Raw genomic sequence first — 26,581 nt, forward strand, 5'->3', positions numbered from 1 at the left:
AAACGAACCTTGATGAATCTATTTTCATAGGAAAGTAACGAAACGGTCATATGGACAGTATGTTAAGAGATATTCAGGTTCTCGTGAGACAGGGCCAGAATGGTTTCTGGATTTCCTGTTCCGACTTTGGAAATTCATTATAAATTAACCAGAGACAATTAGGAGTCATACCATATATTTATAGATTCCTCTCTGAGTCTAGTTTCTATAGAAACAAACGGCATCAGTATTGAAGCTCTGTGCAGGGAGATATCTAAGTCGTAATGCGTAAAGGTCAGTGTAGTCGATCCCTGTAACATGGGAGATTTTGACTAATAAACTGTACTAATTGGCCAAACCAAAAATTCTAGAAAAAAATATGTAGATGGGCATATGAGTCTAGTTTTAGAGAAAATTTACGGAACTGGATTCCGAGTTGCTGAACTCAAGATATGATTTGTAAAGCGACTAGTATGCAGACTGGCAGTGTCTGGGAAATTTTTTTATAAGTGGTTTAAAGTCTATTAACACCTCGTGTTCGACTCCGGTGACGGTCTCGGGTTCGGGGTGTTACATTTGATTGGTATCAGAGCTACGGTTTAGTCGATTCTAGGACTACCGTAATGCGTTGGGTCTAGCTATACATGCCATTTTATGTGATTATTTGATAGTGTGGTGATTTCTGACAATTGTAAATGTGTTTATTTATAGTAATGGATCCCGATCCTGACCGAGCGGTAGCTGATGATCTTGAGAGTGTAGCGCCTGCTCCCGCATAAGGGACAGCGCCGGCGGACTCTCAACCTAATGCTAGTAATCCGAATGATGAAGCTAGACAAGCTTTCTATAGCGTGATGAATGATTGGTTCAACCAATACATTCGAACTAATACGGCTGTTCCACAACCTCCATTCCCGACTAATACAACCCCCGCACCTACACTACCTCCGAAAACTGACCAAATAAGGTCAAATAAGCCCCTAGTTGACAGAATCCGAAAACATGGGGCTACTGAATTTAAAGCTACGGATAGCGACGATGCCGAGCAAGCTGAATTTTGGTTGGACAACACTATCCAGGTACTCGATGAGCTATCTTGTACACCCGATGAATGTCTAAAGTGTACTATCTCCTTGCTACGCGATTCTGCCTACTATTGGTGGAGTACTCTGACTTCGGTTGTGCCCCGAGAGCAAGTAACTTGGGAGTTTTTCCAAACTGAGTTTCGAAAAAAGTATATCAGTCAGAGATTTGTTGATAAAAAACGGAAGGAATTTCTTGAGCTTAAGCAAGGTTCTATGTCAGTTACTGATTACGAGCGAAAATTTGTTAGACTTAGTAGATATGCTCGGGAATGTGTTTCGTCTGAGGCTATCATGTGTAAACGCTTCGAGGATGGGCTGAATGAAGATATAAAAATGTTCGTTGGCATTCTTGAAATACGAGAGTTCGTAGTACTTGTCGAGCGAGCTTGTAAAGCCGAAGAGCTTAGAAAAGAAAAACAAAAAGTTGATGTGGGAACTGGAGAGTTTCGTAAAAGATCCTCGGGAAAGTCTCTTCAACAGGCATTGAAGAAATTTCGAGATGATGTGGGCCGGTCTAGAGGCACTTCGGGCCTTTTTAGACGAGATCGTGATCGACCCCCTGTGGGTACACGAGGCACTTCGGTTGCCAGTGTTGGGAATGAACGTCGAGACAGAACGGAATGTCGATATTGCAGTAAATGGCATTCGGGGAGTTGTAGATTCCATGACCACTCCTGTTACAAGTGCGGATCAGTTGACCACTTCATTAAAGATTACCTGAGGTTGTCAGAACAGAATGTAAATCAGAGTGGGAAACTGAGTGCTACCACTGCTCGAGGTAGACCATCTAGAAATATGGGCAATGCTAGCGGTGGTCAGAGAGGATCTAGAGATGCTACGACCAGATCCGAGGCTCGTGCGCCTGCTAGAGCTTATGCTATACGTGCCCGCGAGGATGCTTCTTCGCCTGATGTTATTACTGGTACTTTTACTCTCTTTGATACTAATGTAATTGCTTTGATTGACCCCGGTTCTACTCATTCTTACATATGTGAAACCTTAGCATCCAGTAAGACTTTACCTATTGAGTCTACTGAGTTCGTAATTCGGGTGTCAAATCCCTTGGGTCGTTACGTGCTTGTCGACAAAGTGTGTAAGAAATGTCCCCTAGTAATTCGAGGTTCCTGTTTTCCGGCGGACTTGATGCTTTTGCCGTTTGATGAATTTGATGTTATTCTTGGTTTGGATTGGTTGACCGCGCATGATGCGGTTGTGAATTGCAAAAGCAAGACTATTGATTTGAGGTGCGCAAATAACGAGATAATCCGAGTTGAGTCTACGGACTTAAAGGGGTTGCCAGCTGTAATATCCTCAATGTTGGCCCAGAAATATGTAAGAAAAGGGTGCGAAGCATACCTTGCGTATGTACTTGATGACAAAGAATTAGAAAAGAAACCCGAATCTGTGCCGGTGGTTTGTGAATACCCGGATGTTTTTCCTGAAGAATTACCGGGTTTACCACCTGTTCGGGAGATAGAGTTTGATATTGAGCTTGTACCTGGGACTACGCCGATTTCGATAGCTCCGTATCATATGGCACCAACCGAGTTAAAAGAGTTGAAAGCTCAGTTGCAAGAATTGACGGATAGAGGTTTCGCCCGACCAAGTTTCTCACCTTGGGGTGCACCAGTATTGTTCGTGAAAAAGAAGGACGGAACCATGAGGTTGTGCATTGACTATCGTCAGCTGAATAAAGTGACAATAAAGAACAAATATCCGTTACCGCGTATCGATGATTTGTTTGATCAACTAAAGGGAGCCTCAGTGTTTTCAAAGATAGATTTGAGATCGGGTTATTATCAGTTGCAGATTCGAGATTTGGACGTACCCAAAACTGCTTTCAGAACGAGGTATGGTCACTACGAGTTCTTAGTGATGCCGTTCGGGCTCACTAATGCCCCTGCGGTATTTATGGATTTGATGAATCGGATCTTCAGACAGCATTTGGACCGGTTCGTAGTTGTGTTCATTGATGACATCTTGGTCTATTCAAGAGATGAGACCGAACATGCTGAGCACCTGAGATTAGTGTTGCAAATTTTGCGGGATAAGCAGTTATATGCTAAGTTCAGTAAGTGTGAGTTCTGGTTAAGAGAGGTTAGCTTCTTGGGTCATGTGGTATCCGCATCGGGTATTCGAGTTGACCCGAGCAAAATTTCAGCCATACTTAACTGGAAACCTCCGAGAAATATTACTGAGGTTCGGAGCTTTTTGGGACTCGTCGGTTATTACCGACGATTTGTCAAAGGTTTCTCGATGATAGCCACACCAATGACGAAGCTACTTCAAAAGGATGTTAAGTTGAATGGACGGAGAAATGTCAGAAAAGTTTCACTCAACTGAAAACTTATTTGACTGAAGCTCCAATTTTAGTGCAACCCGAATCAGGCAAAGAGTTTGTCATTTATAGTGACGCATCCCTACTTGGGTTGGGTTGCATATTGATGCAAGAAGGTCAAGTGGTGGCCTATGCGTCGAGACAATTAAAGCCACATGAGAAAAATTATCCGACCCATGATCTTGAACTAGCTGCCATCGTATTTTCTTTAAAAATATGGCGACGTTACTTATTTGGTGAAAAGTGCCATGTATTTTCGGATCACAAAAGTCTCAAATATTTGATGACTCAAAGAGACTTAAATCTGCGACAAAGACGTTGGCTTGAGTTGTTGAAAGATTACGAGCTTGTCATTGATTACCACCCGGGAATGGCTAATGTGGATGCGGACACCTTAAGCCAGAAATCATTGTTTGCTTTACGAGCGATGAATGTGCACTTGTCTGTTCTACCCGACAATGTGTTAGTAGCTGAATTAAAAGCCAAACCATTATTGATTCATCAAATTCGTGAAGCCCAGAAAGTTGATGATGAATTGGTTGCAAAACGGGCTGAATGTGTTCCGAATATGGAATCCGAATTTCAAATTGATGATGACGATTGTTTGAGGTTCAGAAGTCGTTTGTGTGTTCCAAGGAATTCGGAACTCATTTCGATGATTCTGAACGAAGCCCATTGTAGCCGAATGTCAATTCACCCGGGGAGTACGAAAATGTACAACGATTTGAAACGTCGGTTTTGGTGCCATGGTATGAAACGAGATATCTCCGACTTTGTTTCGAGATGTTTAATATGTCAACAAGTGAAAGCGGAACATCAAGTGCCTTCAGGATTACTTCAGCCGATCATGATACCTGAGTGGAAATGGGATCGAGTCACAATGGACTTTGTGTCCGGACTGCCATTGTCAGCAAGTAAGAAAGATGCGATTTGGGTTGTTGTCGATAGACTGACTAAGTCGGCTCACTTTATCCCCGTGCGTATGGATTTTTCATTGGATAAACTAGCTGAATTGTACATTTCTCAGATTGTGAGATTACACGGGGTACCTATTTCTATCGTGTCGGATAGAGATCCGAGATTCACCTCACGATTTTGGAAGAAATTACAAGAAGCTTTGGGTACCAAGCTGCATTTTAGCACCGCTTTTCACCCACAAACCGATGGTCAATCCGAGCGGATAATTCAGATACTTGAGGATATTTGAGATGTTGCATCCTCGAGTTTAGTGGTTCATGGGAACGGTATTTACCTTTGATTGAATTCGCTTACAATAATAGTTTTCAATCAAGTATTAAGATGGCACCTTACGAGGCTTTGTACGGTCGTAAATGCCGTACACCATTGTTTTGGACCAAGCTCGGTGAAAGTAAAATTTTCGGAGTTGATTTGATTAAAGATGCCGAACAGAAAGTAAAGGTAATCCGTGAAAGCCTGAAGGCAGCCACAGATCGTCAAAAATCGTATGCGGATTTGAAACGAAAAGACATTGAATATCAGGTGGGAGATAAAGTGTTTCTTAAAGTTTCGCCTTGGAAAAAGGTACTCAGATTTGGCCGTAAGGGCAAGTCGAGCCCGAGATTCATTGGGTCGTACAAAATCTCCGAACGAGTTGGTCCGGTTGCGTATAGATTGATTTTGCCCCCTGAACTTGAAAAGATTCACGATGTATTTCATGTTTCGATGCTTCGACGCTATAGATCTGATCCATCGCACATAATTAGCCCATCAGAGGTTGAAATTCAAGCCGATATGAGTTATGAAGAAGAACCGATGCGTATCCTAGCTCGTGAAGTGAAGGAGTTGCGAAACAAAAGGGTTCTGCTAGTAAAGGTGTTATGGCTCAAACACGGGATCGAGGAAGCTACTTAGGAAACCGAGAGCTCGATGAAAGAACGATACCCAAACTTATTTACCGGTAAGATTTTTGGGGACGAAAATTTCTTAAGTGGGGGAGAGTTGTGACAGCCCAAAATTGACCTTAGTCGGGAAGTGGTTTCGGGACCGCTAAACCGAGTCACCGAAATGTTCAAATGTGATATTTATGGTCTAGAATATGTAATTATGAATGTGTGAAAATTTCAAGCTTCAATTTAGTCGATTGCATGTGAGTTTTAGTAAATAGGACTTATGTGAGAAAATTTTGAAATGTGATAGGTCAAAGCATAAGGACCTATTAGTGCATGTTGAAAAAGGGGGGACTTGCATGTCAATTTCCCCCCTCTATTAGTAGTGGCCGGCCATGACAAGCATGGTAGACCAAGTGTGATGGGCAAGAACATGTCATAGACATGTTGTGTTGGTGCATCATGGGTGGAAACAATAAAATAAGGAGCATGGGCATAAAATAATGAAAGGGAATATGATGAAAACAAAAAAAAAGTGTGTGGTTGTTTCCCCCCCCCATTGCCGTGAGTTAAAGAAAAGAAAAGAAAAATTTTGTTCATCCTTTTTTATCTTCTTTTGGCCGAAAATTCTAAGGAAGGAGGAAGGAGTTCTTGCTTCATGTTTGGTTTGGAAGAGGATTAGGAGGAGGTTTGGCCATACTTGTATCTAGATCAAGGTATGTTTGAGTTTGTGCCATGAGATTCATGTATGTTTTTAGTTGCTAGCTTGAGTTCTAATTAGCCCATGGTTCAAATCTTTGCTATGTCATGGGGATGATATTCGGCCTAGGTGGATTTTGTGTTAATGCCATTGCATGCTAAATATGAAGCTTGTTAATGATGCATGTGATGGTGGATTGATGATTCTTGAATCTTCTTTTTAGCATTTTTGAGTGAGCACATATGTGCATTGGTTGCTAGATGGAGAAGAATCGGCTAGCAAGTTGTGTGCTAAGGCCGAATATAATTTTTGTATATTAATGAGTAATGCATGTGTTAAATTGATGGAAAGGGAGAGGATGCTTTACTCGTGTATATATGTGTGTATTAGCCAAGTTTTGAACTTGAAACAAAATGGTATTTAGTCAATACAAGTGACCATACTTGTAGAATGTATTAAGTGTTGCAATCGGCCCCAACATAGACATGCATATTCGGCCATAGGAAGGAGATTGGTGTTGCATGTATTCGGTTAGAGGCAAGCATATTGATGCTTTTGTCTTGGCTTAGAAAATTCGGCCAAGGGGGAAAATTAGCCAAAATGTTGAGTTTGATTCATGATTCCGTACATATGTGACTTTAATGTCTAATGTATAAATATGGGCTAAGTGCCTTGTGTTCCTCTTTTCGATGCTCAAATGATTAAATCAATTTATTTGTTTAATTAAGCTCAAGAGCAAAGGGGAACTAAATCCAATAAAGGGAAGGAAAAAGTGGTCGAATAGCTATCGGAATCGTTCGACAACATCCGAGGTAAGTTCTTGAGTAAAAGAGCTTAAATTATGATTTGATTAGATCATGTTTTAAGCAAATCAAAATCATGCTCTTTGTGTGTGGCTATTGAGCCGAAATTGCAAGAATGATAAGTGTCTTGTGTTTGAGTTTTGCTAACGAAAACGAAATACGAATGTGCCATGATTTATTGTTAAATGTGCATGGTTATTTGAATGATGTCCGGGCTAAGTCCCGAAGGCTTTGTGCTAAGTGACCATATCCGGACTAAGATCCGAAGGCATTTGTGCGAGATACTAATTCCGGGCTAAGCCCGAAGGCATTTGTGCGAGTTACTAAATCCGGGTTAAGACCCGAAGGCATTTGTGCGAGTTACTAAATCCGGGTTAAGTCCCGAAGGCATTTGTGCGAGTTACTATAACCGGGCTATGTCCCGAAGGCATTTGAATGAGTAGCTATATCTGGTTAAATTCCGAAGGTACGTGATTTGGGAATGAATGATCTTGCTGTAAAAATTTCAGTTAATACGCTTGAAACATCCCAACATTGAGGTATGTTTCGTATGTGCTTTGAATTAGTTGAGCCCTTACAAATAAGTATTCGCTCAGTTGATAAATGAGCTACCGGCCTTTGGCTAAGTTGATCTTTGTGTATGAATAAAAGGGTTGGTAATGTGAAGTAAGTATGATATTGAAAAATTGTGCATATGAAATTATCCGTTAAGCTACATGAATGCTATACTTTTGTTGTGCTGGAATCCCTTGCTCAAAACTTACTAAGCATAAATTGCTTACTCCGTCTCCTTGATTCTCTTTTTTATAGATTTTGGTTCTCCAGCTATCGGACTCAGGATTTTGAAGTCGAAGTCGCCCACACTATCAAAGCCCCCCTTTTGGTACAATTTTGGTTGAACTTCGAAATGGCATGTATAGGACTACCCTTTTTGTTAGGGGTCATGGACCCTTTGGACTTGTATAATTTTGGATAGCCATGCGAAAATGGCTTATATATGTTTGAGTATAATGTTATAATCATTTGGTATGGACATGGTTATTGAGAGGTGTGGATATGCTTAACAAGGATTGGCCATGGGAATGGTTAATCACTATCATAATTTGTGCTATTTATGCTAAAAGGGCTAGTTGAATCATGGAAACTATGAAATAGGTAAAGTCTACCTTAAAGGCAGATGCTGACAGCAGCAGTGATGTAGATTTGGAAAATCACTAAAAATAGTAGGAAGGGAATTAAATAGTGAATAAATTATGTAAACGAACCTTGATGAATCTATTTTCATAGGAAAGTAACGAAATGGTCATATGGACAGTATGTTAAGAGATATGATGGTTCTTGTGAGACAGGGCCAGAACGGTTTCTGGATTTCTGGTTCCGACTTTGGAAATTCATTATAAATTAACCAGAGACAATTAGTAGTCATACCATATAAGTATAGATTCCTCTCTGAGTCTAGTTTCTATAGAAACAAACGGCATCAGTATTGAAGCTCTGTGCAGGGAGATATCCAAGTCGTAATGTGCAAAGGTCAGTGTAGTCGATCCCTGTAACATGGGAGACTTTGACTAATAAACTGTACTAATTGGACCAGCCAAAAATTCTAGAAAAAAATATGTAGATGGGCATATGAGTCTAGTTTCAGGGAAAATTTACGGAACTGGATTCCGAGTTTCTAAACTCAAGATATGATTTTTAAAGAAACTAGTACGCAGATTGGCAGTGTCTGGGAAATTTTTTATAAGTGGTTTAAAGTCTGTTAACACCTCGTGTTCGACTCCGATGACGGTCTCGGGTTCGGGGTGTTACAGGACACACGCTCGTGTGGGCAGGCCATGTGTCTCACATGACCACCAAACACGCCTGTGTCACAAGCCATGTGAAAATAGAGCGTACATACTGACTTGGGTCACACGGTAAACCACACGCCCATGTGTCTAGCCCATGTGCCCTTCGAAGTGGCCACACACGCCTGTGTGCTAGGCCGTGTACTAGGTCATGCCAAATCTATAGGGTATACTGACTTATGTAACACGGCCAAGTCACACGCTTGTGTGCCAATTAGGGGATATACTGACTTGTACCACACAGCCAGTCACACGCCCGTGTGTGAGACCATGTGGAGCATGCTGACTTCATTTCAATATCAACACCAGGGGACTCATAGCAGTGTAACATAACCATGTGTCACACACAGCTGAGACACACCCCTGTGTCTCTGCCCATGTAGACAAAAATAGGCTATTTGCAAAACCATTTTGCCGCCCTATTTTTACACACCTGCACAAGCATAAATTGCAACATTTTACAACTCAATAGGCAACCAATCCACAACATTTCATGCACATTTTATACCAATTCTACATAGTATTCAAATACCTAATTAAAATTATGCATTTTCCATTCATATGCGTATCACATATCAAGACAACATTGCATATTTCTATTTCATCTTCTACTTGCCGAAAAATATCATATTTGAGTACTTATACCCAATCAAAACATTATACCAAGTTAAGCCAAATCACATGGCTTTAACATATACCACAACATGTACCAAAATCACCATCTTAAGTAACCATAACTATCATATTTATAACTAGCCTATACATGCCATATTTACAAATATCCATAAGTTCAAAAGTACCAATCAACAACTGGATAGTGTGATACGAAACTCTAACTTTATCTGAATCGAGCAAGTTATCGAACCTCTAGAAAACACGGAAAAGAAACAGAGTAAGCTTTATAGCTTAATAAGCCTGTATAATTTAGAATTTAACTTACCATTTAAACATAATCAAACAATTAAACAAAGTATATCAATTTTACTTGCCAAATGCCTATATACAAGCATTCATCAAAATGTTAGTCTCATAAGTACATATAATCAACTTTTATCTCAATTTCATACATCAATGTATTATATCATACCAATTTCATGTAACTTGTATAACATATGTAACAATTCATTCTCATTCATATAATCAACAATTCATTTATATAACCAAGAATTCATCTGTATAATTGTTAATAGAATTATGCCCGTTGAACCGATTAAAGTATCGATAGATACTCGAGTGATACACACTAAGTGTATTAATCGGTAATCTGTCAATTCATCATCATATTCACTCTTTTGAGCTATGATCGGTAAGCTCCTTCTAAGCTAATGGACAGTAAGCTCTATTGAGCTGAAACAGTAAGCTCTGACAAGTTGAGAACAGTAAGCTCTTACGAGCTGATATATCGGTAAGCTCATACGAGCTAAGGTGAGTCCATACAACATGCAGGATCTCCACTTAAACAGTAACCCTAGTGACATGTCACTTGTATCCTACGAATTCCTACAGTTCAAACGAGGCTCGGTAACCATCAAACTGTATCCATAAGGCATTCATATTTCAAGTAGATCATTTATTCAATTACATACATTTATTTCAAATAATTACAAGTATTTAAAAGTTCGATTCTAGTTATACGAACTTACCTCGAATTGCACAGATGGAAATTATCGACTATTTGTCCACTTTTCCTTTTCCCCGATCTAATCCTAATCTCGGCTTATCTTGAGCTATATATTATCAAATTTAGCACATTCAATATTCGATCTATTCAATTTAGCCTATTATTCCTATTTTGTAAAATTTACACATTTTACCCTAATGTTTTACACTTTTACAATTTAGTCCTTATCACATAAAATTGCAAATTCATGCAATTTAGTACAATCTCATGCTAGCAGAATATACTAAATGTTACTAGCAGCCCATATCTTCAACTTATTCACACTTTTACCACATAAATTTACATTTTCACAAATTAATCCCTTTTTGACATTTTTGTCAAAATTCACTTTACACCAAATCTATCATGATTCATCAAATTACTCAAGCATTCAACAATGGCAACATGATAAATCTTTAACAATTTCAAAATTTAGGGTACGGGCTAGCTAGAATATGAAGCAACGATCTTAAGAACGTAAAAATCATTAAAAACTAAGCTAAAATCATACCTTAATCTAGCTTCCAAAGTGACCAAATGGAAAACCTAAAGAATCGCTTTCTTTCTCTTCAATATTCGGTTATCTAAGAAGATGATAGCATCAAATTGTTTTCATTTCTTTTGTTTTATTATATTAATACATAATTTACTATTTTAACCTTATTAATATAACTTAAAAATCATTTAATGGTTGTCCAAAATTTTCCACTCATCTTTCAAATGGCTTAGTTACTATTTAAGGCCACCATAATAAAAAGCCAAAGCTATTTGACACCTTTAACTAATGTAACTCCACTTTTATACTTTACATGATTTAGTCTTTTTTACTGAATTAAGCATTCAAACAGTAAAATTTCTTTACGAAACTTTCACATAATAATTCTATCATGCTGTAAACTTTAATTAAATAATAAAACAAATATTTTAACTTTGAATTTGTGATCCTGAAACCACTGTTCCGATTTGACTAAAAACAGGTTGTTACATGAATTGTATATTTATAATTAAATTGAGTTTATTTCATATGAGCTTACTGATAAGCTATAAAGCTTATTCTATTTATTTCACCATGTTTTATAGTGATTTCAAAGCTACCTTAGATTCGGGGATCGTCGGAGACTTCGTCACACTATCGTACTATCACTTTGGTACTTTTAAACTTAAATATTTTGAGTATATGGCATGTATAGGGATTTTGGATCATTTTGGTTAAGTGTTGGTAATGAATTTAGCCATTTGAATTGGCTTGTATATGTTTAAATTTTGGTTTCGTATATAGCCATGAAAGTTGGCTTAACTTGGTTGGTTTGATTCTATATATATTTGTGCATATGGCTTTTATTATATTCTTGAATATAGATATGTGATGATGATAGTATTTGGTATTTAGAAGTACTAAACGATTGAGTAATGAACTTGGCCTGTTTATGAAATTAGGTAAAATAGTGCATGTTTAGAAAATGACCATATTGATGATTTGATAAAGTGAAATATGGCATGAAATTGAATGGCACATTGTGGTATTTGTGTTTTGTATTGGTTGGTAATGAAATGGTATGGATTATACTTGGTTGAAGTTGATTTAAATGCTTATTTATGCTATGTTTTTGGTACCATTGAGTTTAGTGTAGGTGTGCACAAGTTTGGGTGGCAAATTGGCTTGGTAAATAGCCTAGTTTTGTCCACACGGGCAGAGACACGGGAGTGTGTCTCAGCTGTGTATGATACATGCTCATGTACATGGTCGTGTGTCCTATGGTGTTGAAATTAAAATTAAGTCAGTATGCTCCACATGGCCTTACACACGAGTGTGTGACTTAGCCGTGTGGCATAAGTTAGTATACCTTATAGGTTTGGCACAGCCTAACACACGGCCTGGCACACGGGCGTGTGTGGCCATTTTTAGGGCACACGGGCTAAGCACTTGGGCTAGCCACACGAGCGTGTGTGTTGGTCATGTGACCCAAGTCAGAGAGTTACACTAGGTCAGACACGGGCTAGGACATGGCCATGTCTCCCATTTCAAATGTCCACATGGCGTGCGACACGGCCGTGTCTTTGGCCGTGTGAGAGACACGGCCAAGCCACACTAGTGTGTGTCCCTTATTTTTGAGAAAATTTTCTAAGTGTTCTAAAATTTTCTAAAGTTATCGGTTTAGTCCCAAACCACCCCGAATGCATGTTTTGGGCCTCGTAGGCTTGTATTAGGGGCAATATGTTTGGTTGTGAATTCATTGTATCTGAATTGACTAATTGTATATGAAATGTATGTTAAATGTGTGATAAGTTCGGTAATGCTTCGTAACCCTATTCTGGCATTGAATATGGGTGAGGGGTGTTACAATACTGACTTGGTTTCTATTTCAACACTAGGGAACACACGGCCGTGTAACACAACTGTGTGTCACACACAACTGAGACACACGCCCGTGTCTCTGCCCGTGTGGACAAAAATAGGCTATTTACCAAGCAATTTTGCCACCCAAATCTTCATATACCTACATTAACCCAATTGGCATAAAACATGGCACATATAGGCATTTAACTACTCTTAACCAAGAATAAATTATACCATTTCATTGCCAACCAATACATAACACAACAATACCAAAATTTGCCATTCAAAGTCTTACCAAAACTTACTTTCATAATACATCAACAATGACCAAACTCAAATATGCATTAATGCCTAGATTCACTAGCATACCAATATTCATAACTCAACCATTTGCTATCCATAATACTTATTGTCAACAATCATCACATATATATTAACCAACACATCACACAAACCACACATGCATATATATAATCATGACCAATATACCAAAATAAGCCAACTCTCATGGCTATATAAAAAACCACATCATTAACAATTACGGGCCAATTCAAATAGCTAAATTTACTATCAACATATATATCAAAATGACCAAAGTCCCTATACATGCCATATACTCAAAAACATAGATTCAAAAGTACCAAAATGATAGCTTGATAGTGTGATGAAGTCTCCAACTATCCCCGAATTTGAGCTAGCTTTGAAATCACATAGAACATGGCAAAATAAACAAAGAAAGCTATAACGCTTAGTAAGCTCATATGAAAATAATAAGCAAAACTCACCATTTAGTTACCATTCAAAATACGCATATAACATACTACAAAATATGTATAACAATAATGTTAACATATATTCAATAATCTATTTAGCCATGAACTCAATTCTTTCATATCCTCAATACATATTTAGTTTCTGTACGTACATGTACTGATACGTAACTATCCTCACCAATTCATATCTTCGATATACCCATTGAATCATTTAAATATCGATGGATACTCTTATTTTAGATCAATTCTAATAATAACCATAAGTCTTTCAATATTAATTTCATATGTCACTTGCCAAGTCCTTCTGAATAGAAGAATGGCTTACAGATATGAGTACATCGTTTTTCTTGTGTCATAGTCCAATTATGGTCTTACACATGTATTTCCATGGCCCTGCCATGGTCTTACATTCGTAGTGCCATAACCCGGTTATGGTCTTATCATCAAAATGTCATAGCCCAGCTATGGTCTTACATATAAATACTATCTTGGTCTAACCATGGTCTTACATTCAAGATGTCATAACCCAGTTATGGTCTTTTCATTAAAATTCCATAGCCCAGCTATGGTCTTACATATAAATACTACCATGGTCCAACCACAGGCTTACGTTCAATTCATCCTTTGTCATAAAACGGTTGTACTCAATCCTACATTGTACTTGTTTTGAACATTTAATTTGATTTCATAATTCAACAAAAAAATTATTTTCAACAATATGTATGAATAAATACATAATACCATTCATAAATTTAATGAATAAACACTAAAGTTTAATTATACGAACTTACCTCGGTCGCTAAAACAACGGAATGGATCGACTAGTCCAAAACATTGTTTTTCCCTAATTTATATCCAAATTTTGCTTTTCTTGGTCTAATTGTAATCAAAATTAAATTATTTAATTATCACTCTATTCAATTTAGTCCAAAATACACGTTAAGGCAACTTTACACTTTTTCCCCTAATATTTCAACATTTTTACAATTTAATCCTTAGCTCATAAAAACACAAATTCAAGAAATTCAACTTATACCCATGCTAGCAGAATTTCAATTAAGTCTCTAATAGGCCCATATTTTCATTATTTCACCCATTTCATCATGAATTTTACACATTTATCAATTTAATCCCTAATTTGCATTTTCACTAAAAATCACTTAACAAATCTTGTATAACTATCATCAAACATTCATAATCTATCATCAATCATTAAAGCTCATACATATTCATCAATGGAAACATCTTTAACCTTTAATAGTTTTGCAAATTAGTCGCTGGGCTAGCTAGATTAAGCAGCAATGAACTCAAAAACATAAAAATCATTAAAAACGGATTAAAATACGTACCTAATTGAAGGAATTAGGGTTGCTGAATGTTAAACACCAAAAATGGCTTCTTTCTCTTTAAGTTTCGGTTGAATATTGATAATGGGAGATGATGATAAATTTTATTTCTTTTGTTTTATTCATTAATTACTTAATTACTAATTTAACCTTTTAATACTTTAAAATTTACACAAAATGCCAAGCCATTATCATCCTCTAACATACTAATGGTCTAATTACCACATAAGGACCTCCACTTTAATATTCCATAGCTATTAGGCACCTTTAGCTAAAAGAACTCCGCTTTTACACTTTACACGATTTAGTCCTTTTTATCGAATTAAGCACTCAAACGATAAAATTTCTTAACAAAATTTTCACACAAACACACTATCATGCTGTAAACATTAAAATAATAATAAAATAATTATTTTGATCTCGGATTTGTGGTCCCAAAACCACTGTTTTGATTTGACTAAAAATAGGTTGTTACATAGTATAAAACCATCCAAAATTAAACTAAGTCTCAGAAGTTCCACAATGCCCGATTAACATCTTTAAAACATGTAACTAAATCTCTACTGACCCTTAATCTCTTGGAACTTTCTTGTTTGGCTCCTCAGCTCCTCAATTGTATCGGTTAATTGCACGAATGTGAGGGCATGGGGTTAAAAGGCTTAGTGAATGTTAATAAAATGACGAGTAAATGAGCACCCAAATTATGCTTAAATTGAAACCAATCAAATAAAAATTTTCAATAACAAGATCAATCAATAATAGGTCAATGTCATATGCTCAACCATGTATCAAAAATCATAATTAATCATGGCATATAATCATTAGTTTAGCATATAACATTTCATACATTTATATTGGCATATACAATCATACATTAGATAAAACAATCTCCTTACTCCTAATCAGAATCAGAATCAATCCCAGATTGAGCGGGCTTGTGACAGCCCTAATTCGACCCTAGTCGGAATGTGGTTTCGGGACCACAAAACCGAGTCATAAAATTTAGTTAAAATTTTATTTGCATATCTTATATGTGTGATAGTACTTGTACAAAAATTTGATGTTTTAATTTTATATTAGGAATGTGAATTTTGCTTGAAAGGATCTAGTTGAAAGACTTGGAAAATTATGATAGGTAAATAAGTAAGGACCAAATAGTATTAAAGTGGGAAAGTGTTGTCCTTGCATGTCAAATTAGCCAAACTAAAGCATAATGGCCGGCCATGCTATGGGTGGAAACATGTCTCCAACATGTTATGCTAGTGATGTATGTTAAGAAAAATAAAATAATGAGCATGGTGATTAAATAATGAAAGGAAGGGTGATGAAAAAAAAAATAATATGGTCTCATCCATACCCCCTTGTTGCCGTGAATTGAAGAAAGAAAACAAAAAAAAAAGTGTTCATTCTTGAACATCTTTGGCCGAATAGAGGAAAGAAAGGAAGGGGAAAAGCTTGAGAAAATCGGCTATGGTGGTTTGCTAGACTAAGGTATGTTTGATGTTGTCCTTGAGATGCATGCATGTTTTAGTAATTGACTTGAGTTCTAAATAGCCCATGTTCAAATCTTGAATCTTGTTGGTAACATGAGCAATCGGTCATGAGAAAGTGTTCAAGAAATGGTTGTTGTTCATGTTATTTGGATGAGAAATGGTGAGTTTTGTTGTTTCATGTTAAAGTTAGGTGAATGATGATAGAGGAGTGTTTGAACTATAAAAAGAATCGGCTACCTTGTTATGAGCTAGGGCCGAATGTGAGTTTGGTTGTGTTTGAATATTACATGCTTGGTAGAATGGTGGATGAAGGTGCCGAATGTATGTTGGATTGATAGAGTCTCCAAATTGATTTTATGTGTGTATGCATGACCGAATATACGTGGTCACATGAGTAAGGAAATGAGTTATTTGATATGTGGTAAAAGTTAAGTACTAAATCGAAGGTTGCTAAAATTGCCATTTCTTTAGCCGAATATGTGTTTGATCAATGAAGGAATTGTTGAAGAATATAGGTGAACTTGGTGAGAGTATTCGGCTTAGTGTATAAATGATATAAAGATTTTAGGAAATTGTTTTGGTTAGGTGTATGTATGATTAAGTATATTCGGCAATATACTTAAAGTGGGTACATGATATTACATTATAATTATTGAGCTTAAGTATATGGATATGTGTATATGTGGTCATATAATGACATTTTGGTTTGAAAATTTAATGATATGTGATTGCCGAATGTGATAAATAAATTCATGTTATTGGGTTAAATATTGAATACTCTTATTTGTATTATTTAAGCTCAAGAACCTAAAGGAGAGGCGTCCAACAAGGGGAAATCGAAGGTCATCGAGTAGCCGACTCGGAATTATTTTACCCAACATAAAGTAAGTCATTAAGCACATAGTTGGTATTAATTCAAATGGTCATAACGTTTATGTAATGATGCTGAATGGAATGAATAAATATATATATGCATGTACGTATGTGATGATGAAAGTGTTGAATGAAAAGAAAAGAGGTGAGATGTATTGAGTTGTTGATCTCGGCACTAAATGTGCGGGTATAAACATTTATGACCATGAGATTGGCGCTAAGTCTGCGGGTTTAAATTGTGCAGCACTAAGTGTGCGAATTGACTATGTAGCACTAAGTGTGCGAGTTTGACTATGTAGCACTAAGTGTGCGAGTTTGACTATGTAGCACTAAGTGTGCGAGCTTGATTATGTAGCACTAAGTGTGCGAGTTTGATTATGTAGCACTAGGTGTGCGAGCTGATTATATAGCACTGAGTGTGCGGACTTAATATGTTCTTGAATCATTATGAACACTAAGTGTGCGACACTATTGAGTCGATCACGGACAGCGGATCAGGTAAGTATCTTGAGCTCATGGCTAATAGGTGCTATGTCTATATTTGGAGTTGAGCTTGGTAAGTTTGAACCCATGTGACGAATATACTTGAAGTCACGTACATAAGATTTATCGTGGAATGGGTGAAAGGCCGTTTAGTTGTATGATTGTAACGAAAATAAAATGATTTATGAAAATGCCTCGAATATTCTATTGATGAGTATATGGAATGTGAATGCATGATTTGGTATGAGATTGAACCGATAGGTCGGAGGAACTATGGTATGGTTCGGTATGGATGGAGTAACTAGCCTCGTTCCATTTTATTTCCTATTGTGATAATGTTATTAATGGATGGTAGTGCATTGCTTATGACTTACTGAGTTATAAACTCACTCGGTGTTTCCTTGTCACCTATTCTAGGTTTCTTGGACTCGTCTCTTTTTGCGTGGTCGGGCCGTCATCGAAGTCATCACACCGAATAGCAAGTTTTGGTACTTTCTTCTTAGTTGGCTTAGGAGAACATTTCGGCATGTATAGGCTATTATGTTGTGTTTGAACTTTGGTATGTAATCTTTTAGCCATGCGAAAATAGCATAAATGTTCGGTTGGGTTTGGATTCATACGTTAGGTCGCAAATCTTGATAATTCGACCTTTTTATGCCATACGTCATGGTTGATTATTTTGGTGTTAAAATTCATGATATGGCAATAGTGTAGTAGGGGGAAGTTTGACAATGATTAGCCTTTGGCATGGTTAGTCATGATCATAATTTGTGATATGCATGATGAATTATTAGTTAGATCAAGGAGTAAACACGAAGTGGGCATAGTTGCTTTCGTAACAGATGCTGGCAGCAGCAGTGACATGAGATTGAAAAATCACTAAAAATAGTAGGAGTGGAATTAATTGATGAATAAATTATGTAATCGAAGTTCGATGAGTCTATTTTCATATAGAAGTAACGAAAAGATCATATGGACAGTATGTTAAGAGATAATCAGGTTCTCGTGGGACAGGGCCAGAACGGTTTCTGGATTCTCTGTTCCGACTTTGGAGATTTATTATAAATTAACCAGAGATAATTAGGAGTCATGCCATATATGTACAGATTCCTCTCTGAGTCTAGTTTCTATAGAAACAAACGACATCAGTATTTAAGCTCTGTGCAGGGAGATATCCAATTCGTAATGCGCAAGGGTCAGTGTAGTCGATCCCTGTAACATGGGAGACTTTGACAAATAAACTGTACTAATTGGCCTGACCAAAAATTCTACAAAAATTCTACCATATAGGTATATGAGTCTAGTTCCAGGGAAAATTTACGGAACTGGATTTCGAGTTTCAGAACTCAAGATATGATTTTTAAAGCAACTAGTACGCAGATTGCCAGCTTGTCTGGGAAATGTCGAATAAGTGGTTTGAAGTCTGTTAACACCTCGTGTTCGACTCCGGTGACGGTATCGGGTTCGGGGTGTTACAGGGCTGAGACTATAAACTCCCTTATATCACCTCAAATCTGTCTCGTTGAGTGGAGACATAAGCTCAACCCTTATCTACTCCAAATCAGTCCACCTAGAGCCTTATTGCTCATAAATAACATATCAATATGATGAGTACTTACAAATCCTATAGCATGCCAACTATATCCAATGGATCCACCATGCTATAATGCCAATAAAATCAATCAATCATAACATAATTTCAGTTAATAATGTGCTAAATTTAAACTGCCAAAATACATATGTGAATCATGTAACATAGCCATTTTAACATCAAATTAAATCTAGCATACCAATTAACTATTATCAATGTTCATTTATCAATTGAAATATCAACATACCATTTGCTTAGTTCACCATTATAATCAATCAAATCAAGCACATAAATCACTAGATGCTCACTTACACTTAACAAAAATTTTATCACTTAAACATATATCAATAATCATGCAAAATTAACCAACCAAAACTCAATTAAATATTTTCAATTAGTAATTAATCATCCAATTAAGCATAAGTGAGGGTCAATTTACCAAATCACCCTTTAATAACGCTCACCACATAATTAACTCAACCACAACCAAGTGATCAACCTAGCAAATCCAACCTTCAATTTCAATTAGCTCGATCCTCTTCAAGATTCAAAGCTTCAACAGAGATAAAATAGATATTACCACATTTCAAAAGATATAATAATCACAAATTTTTATCAACTAGGCTACAAAAAATTCTCACTCAAAGTTACATTACCGGATTTGTATCATCTAGTTGAAAACTCGATTCCTTACAAAAATTGATCACCCCAGCCCTCCTAATCACTTCCAAACATCAACACTAGACCAAATAAACATATACAAAGTATCAATTTCACATTTAAATCAATTTCACAAAAATCCAGAAAATCGGTTCATGAAGATGATGAAATTCAATTTTATTTTAAATTACCTTACAAAACATGTTTAATCTTGATAAATAAGATCAAAAACTTTCTAATAGATCCAATTTGAGTTGGAACTTCCATTGATTTGTGGATTTCCTCTCAAAATTCAAGATCCACCATTAAAGCTCCTTAAGATTCTGAAGAAGATGACATTGATAAAAAGTCATGTAATTATCACTCAAATTATGTAAATATGCTTCTAATCATCATAAAAATAAATTTAGTAATAATAATTACCTTTGATTCGTTCTAAATCCTTTGATTGAAAATCTTTATTCAAGAATCTTGAGAAATTTCAGAATATTTTTGGCTACTTTTGTGAATAATTTTAGGTGAAAAGAAAGAGTATTTTGATAAGGAAATTTGTTGAATCTATTCTCTGATGATAGGTCTTTAAAACCATGCGAAAAAAAAACTAATTTTATAGCTCTCTAATCTGATGTAAATTGTGTGAAAAGTAGGCTAGATTCATTGTATTTAAAACTGAAACTACCCACCATAAATTTAAAATTTGGGAAATTTGCCCATTGGCCACTCCCACACTTCCCTTACTTTACCAATTGACCAATTTCCTCCAAACTTCCTAATTTAAAGGTTTATTCATCAAATAAGTACTCCAAAATTTCCCTTTTACAATTAAATCCAATTTAATTAATATATAAATTAAACTCAAATTAACCCCCAATAAAATTATTTTAAAATTTTTTTGACCCAAATTAATTATTTTCACTAATAATTATTTAATTAATTTAAAATTATTTTTCCAAAAATATTTTTATTTTTCAGATTATTGTTTAATCAATTTTAGATGAAATTGATCTCTTAAATGAAATTAAAAAAATTTACTATTAACCAGATAAATTCCTAAATTTAAACTCGGAACTCGAAAAATATATCCGAAACTACTAGACCTAAATCTGGAATATTACAGTCTAGTTACAAAAAGGAGTTTGGATTTTGGATTTTAAGGTTTTAAGGTGTGAAAAGTTTTGGGAGATTTGATAGGAGTAGGAGGTTAAGGAGATGTTAAGCATGTTTATAGGGGGTATTAGGGTAAAAAATTGGTGTTTTAAATGGTAAAATTTGGGTAAAACTAAGTTTTATCCATCAAGTTGGGCAATTAGGTAGGGTCAATCCTACAGAAAAATTGTAGCGATGTCGTGACACAGAGGTTTTGTGTCGAGACATCCCTGCCAGTGTACCATTGTCGCGACACAATGGTTCTATGTTGAGACACATCTGTCAATTTGGAGATCTTGGGGAAACTGTCTACTATGTCGCGACATGCTAGTGCCATGTTGCAACATTCATATGCTTTTCGTCAATTTTTGTATTCCGTACATAGTGTCATGACACAAGGTTCCCGTGTTGCAACACCGACTCTGTTTAACCCAAATTTCCATCTTAGGGATGCTTTGGTCTGACAACGAACATATATCAAATAAAAGTGAGAATCTAAACTATGGGGTTAGTTAAATATACAATAATTTACAAAAAAAAATTAAGTAATTCAAATAATTTTACGTTTTATTGCCGGATTCATCTAGTAATATTGTTGGTTCACATATGGACAATCTTCTTATTCTATCAAATTAGTCCATCGTTCGTTGTGCCATTCCACCTTCTTTCGCTTGTCTCTTTCCTTGAACCTGTTTATTCTACCTGTACACATTAAAGGAAATGTGTCCATTAATCCAGGAACATTAGAAATAGATACTTTTTTACACTATGCTCCTAACTTTTTCTAACTTTCCTCTTCACTAAATTGATGGTCGAATTTAAATATTTATGTTTCACCATTGATTTTTATGGTTAATTCGTTCTTTTCTAAATCAATGGTACTCTTAGAAGTAACAAAAACGGGTCTTCTTAATAAGATCAGTATCTCACGATCTTCTTCAAAATCAAGTACCACAAAATCTACAGGGATAATGAAACTTCGTACCTTAACTAACATATCTTCAAATACCCTTTTCAAATGTATTGAAGACCGATCCGCCAACTGTAATGTTATATGAGTATTTTTAAGATCCCCTAACTCAAGTTTTTTAGAAATTGATAAAGGTATCAAATTAATACTAGCTCTTAAATCACATAGAGCTCTATTAAAATGAATACTCCATATCTCTATGGGTATGGTAAAACTTTTAGGGTCTCTCAATTTCTGATGTACCTGTTTTGAAATAATCATGATATAGGTAGCATTTCAATCAACTTGTTCTCTTACATTAATTTTCTTACGCTTGGCCATCATTTCCTTCAAAAGCTTAACGTACTTGGGAACCTTTTTTATTAACTCGATTAAAGGTAGGTTGACATTTAATGTTTTAATAGGTTTAGAAAACTTAAAAATTCATCCTCATCCCACTTTTTTTCCTCTAGACTTAAAGGGAATGAGATTTTTGCATTGATAGAATCTTTAGTTATTTCCATCTCTATCTTCGTTGTCGTTTTTTTGATTCTGGCTCATCCTCTGCTGCAACCTTAAGTAAGCGTGCTATACTGACTAAAGTAAGAATGTTTAGAGAATATGAAAGCATAAAAGGTATGTAGAGATTTAATACATGTTCCTACTAAGTTTGACGAGTACCTATTTGGTTTCATAGAGTAAAATGCAATGTTTACATTTAATGTGAAATGATGAATGAATGTATGATAATTTCCCACTATGTTTTTGTGAACTTATTATGAATGCCTCTGAGTGTAGGATCTTTTAGAAAGATGGGAGATGGGAGTTGATGCTAAGGCTACGCCAAAGGGGCAACGATCTATGTTGGAATGTATACATAGAGAACAGTAGAGGAAGGTGAGAAGAGAAAGTTATCAGAAGTTGTAATATATTTAGAAAGAAAAGAGAATGATTTGTGAAAAGCCTTCTGGCGAAGTATAAGTCTGCGAATAAGATGTAAAACTCTATACAATGATAGAAACAAGGCGAAAATGATAGTTGTATTATTCAAAATGTAAATGTGATTTTACACTATACAAGGAGTTATACATAATAAGTAAAACGAGGTATTTCAGGAAAAAGAGATTAAATAAAATTTATTAAGTCATTGCTCGTCTAGCACATTGTAAAAGCCCATTTTTTAGTGGTGTTAGAAACAATGGTTTCGGTGCCACTAATTCTGACGAGTAAGTTCGTAAATATTATATTTAATATTTATGAGTTAATTTTGACTTTGAAAAGGTTTTTGATATAGTGATTTTTGTTTCATAAGCGATTTATTAAGTTTAAGTGGTTTTTGAAAATGAGGTATTGGGACTTCATTTTTATAAATCAAGTCGTAAATATTTTTATAAATATTTACCGAGTGTCATTAATGTGGTACTAATTTTTTTGTTAAAAAATTTTAACGTTTCGATGGTTAATTAATTAAAAAAGACTAAATTGTAATAGACATAAAATTTTATCACTATTTGATTGAAGTGATTAAATGGCTTAATGAATCAAAGTATATGGACTAATATGGTAAATATACCATATTATATAGGAGTGGGTGGTTGGCTTTGTCTTATTATGAAAATATGTATGTTTTATTAATTAAAATAAAACATAATAAATGGTAATAAAATAAATTAAAGATATCATCTTTTACATTTTATTGTTTTCCTAAATTTGAGAAAGAAGAAAGCCATTGATAAACCTTCAAGCTTTGGCCAAACTTCCTAGGATGCATGTAAATTCCTTTTAGCCCCGTCTCTTATAATTTTTTTGTTTTAGATATCGTTGCAACTAGGTCCAGCTATCCCGTACCTTTGATTTTGAAACTGTTAAATATTTTGAATGTTTCCATTGATGAACCTTGTGATTTTAGATGTTAAATGATGAATTTGAAGTATTATTTGTTATTTAAAAGTATTTTATTAAGTGATTTTTGATGAATTTTTCAATTAGGGACTAAATTGTTAAAATAGTAAAAATGTAAAGATTAAATGTGAAATTGTTACATAAAGGGGATTTTTTGATACTATGAGTATTATTCTAGGCTCAATTTTGAGTAAAAATGGTTAATTTGCATGTTTTGGGCTCAATGACTAAATTAAACAAAAGTAAAACTTTAGGGGCAATTTTGTAAAAATATCAAAAATGACCAAATTGCATGAAATACATTGTTTTACTGTTTAAATTGATAAGTTGTATGAAATTATTTATTTAGATCAAGATCGAGTGGAAAATCGAAGAAAATAGAAAATTATCAAAATGCCCCTGAACTTTGGTATTTCTGCAATTTAGCTAGGTAAGTTCGTATGAATTGTATTCTATATAATTTTGATTAAATTGAATGTTAATATGTGATTATATTGTGACTAAATCAATATATTTATTAGTATGTAATTTACCGTGTAATGAAATGACGGAAATCTAATGACGTACAATGATTACCAAGCCCCGTTTGAATCTTAGGAATTTGTAGGATACAAATGACATATCATTAGGGATTATCGATTTCAGCTCGTGAGAGCTTACCGATTCTCAGCTTATATGAGCTTACCAATTTCAACTCTAGAGAGCTTATAGATTTTCAGCTCGTATGAGCTTACCGATTTATAGCTTGTGAGAGCATACCGATTCATAGCTCGTATGAGCATTATTTACAGGAATTGATGGATTACAGTTTAGCACACTATGTGTGAGCTATCCCAAGTATCCAACGATATTCTAAATGGTTCAACGGGCAATATTGTCATACGATATGGTAAGAGTTCAATATGGACTATTACAGGGATATATATGAATTACATGGATATGTTGTTACATGGTATATGAAAAATTGAATTAGATGATACATGTATATGAAAAGTAATCAATTATTGTACTCATCCATGGTTATTTATATATGTATTTACTTGGCTAACATGTGTTGCTGTTTGATGCATAGGCATGTGCCAAGCTATTGGTTGAATGGTATTTTGTTTACTTATAAGTTGCATTGAAATGGTAAATGCTCAAATGGAAATATGCTTGTGTTCATGAAAAAGTGGTAAGGTTTAAATTATGCGATTTTTTATAACATAGTTTATCACGAAAAGAGCTATGTAACACCCTAAACCTGTATTCGTCGCTGGAATAGGGTTACAAGGCATTACTGGACCATACATCACACTCTCTTACATTTAAGCATGCATTATTATAAACTATGCACAAACATTCACATTGTCCCTTCTAAGGTTCTACGAGACCTTAGATCATGCTTAGAAGTGGTTCGAGACTAAACTGATCACATATAAAAATTTCTAGACACTCAGAAACATTTCATGAAATCATAGGTCACACGCCCGTGTGAATAGGCCGTGTGCCTCACACGGCCACAAAACACGCCCGTGGCACAGGCCATGTGAAAACATGGCATACATACTGACTTGTACCATATGGCCAACCAGACACTAGTGTGCCATTTAGGGGGTATACTGAATTATGTCACACGGTCAGTCACAAGTTTGTGTATGAGTCCGTGTGACACACACGGCCAGTAGACAAGCCGGTGTGTCTAGGCTGTGTCAAACCTGTAGGGTATATTGACTTAATTCGAAAGGTTAACCGGGGGACACACGGCCATGTAACATGACCGTGTGTCACGCACGACTGAGACACACGCTCGTGTCCCTACCCGTGTGGACAAAAATAGGCCATTTATAAGGCCAACATGCCACCCAAAAAGGGTCATCCCTACAAGCATCAGCCAAAGTATAATTCATGACCAAATGGCAACTAAAACTATACCCAAACATGCATAATTCAATCCACAATATCACCAAACAATTTTATACTCAATTTCATATCAAAGCATACCAATTTCATGTACTAAAATCAACCAATCCACTTGACTCAATCAAAATTTAACCAAACTTAAAATCATATCAAAACCTTACCATTTCAACCACGAAATCATACCAAAATGGCCATTCACACAATTCCATATACAAACATCAATTATATCATTTGTCCATCATATAGTCTATACCAAAACCAATTCCATAGTCTCATTCATATTGTGACAGCCCAAAATTGACCCTAGTCGGGAAGTGGTTTCGGGACCACAAAACTGAGTCATACTAATAATTAGCCATCATATTTGATGCTTATTATATGTATATATGCATGTGTGAAAATTTCATGCTTGAATTTTGTTAATTGTAAGTGAATTTTATTAAATAGGACTTATGTGAGAAAATTTAGAAATGTGCTAGGCAAATGGGAAGTGGCCTATTAATGCATGTTATGAAAATGATGGGTTTGCATGTCAAATTACCCAAAATTTGAGCTAGTGGCTGGCCATGCTATGGGTGGAAACATGTTGGGAACATGTTGGCTTAGTGTGTTATGTTAGAAAGAATAAATAAAAGGGTTAGTAATTAAGTAATGAAAAGGGAGGGGTGATGAAAACAAAGTTGTCTCATCCATTCCCCCCCCCCTCCATTTGCCGTAACTAGACAAAAAAAAGAAAGAGTGTGTTCATCTTCTTCTCCATCTTGCCAAAACCGAAACAAAAAGGAAAGAAATAGGGAAGTTTTCATTAAGGCAATTCGGCAACCCTTTTTCTAGTGGGAGGTAAGTTTTGAAATGTTGGTTTTAAC

This window comes from Gossypium hirsutum, chromosome A05 (assembly GCF_007990345.1).
Source record: "Gossypium hirsutum isolate 1008001.06 chromosome A05, Gossypium_hirsutum_v2.1, whole genome shotgun sequence".
Classification (NCBI taxonomy): domain Eukaryota; kingdom Viridiplantae; phylum Streptophyta; class Magnoliopsida; order Malvales; family Malvaceae; genus Gossypium; species Gossypium hirsutum.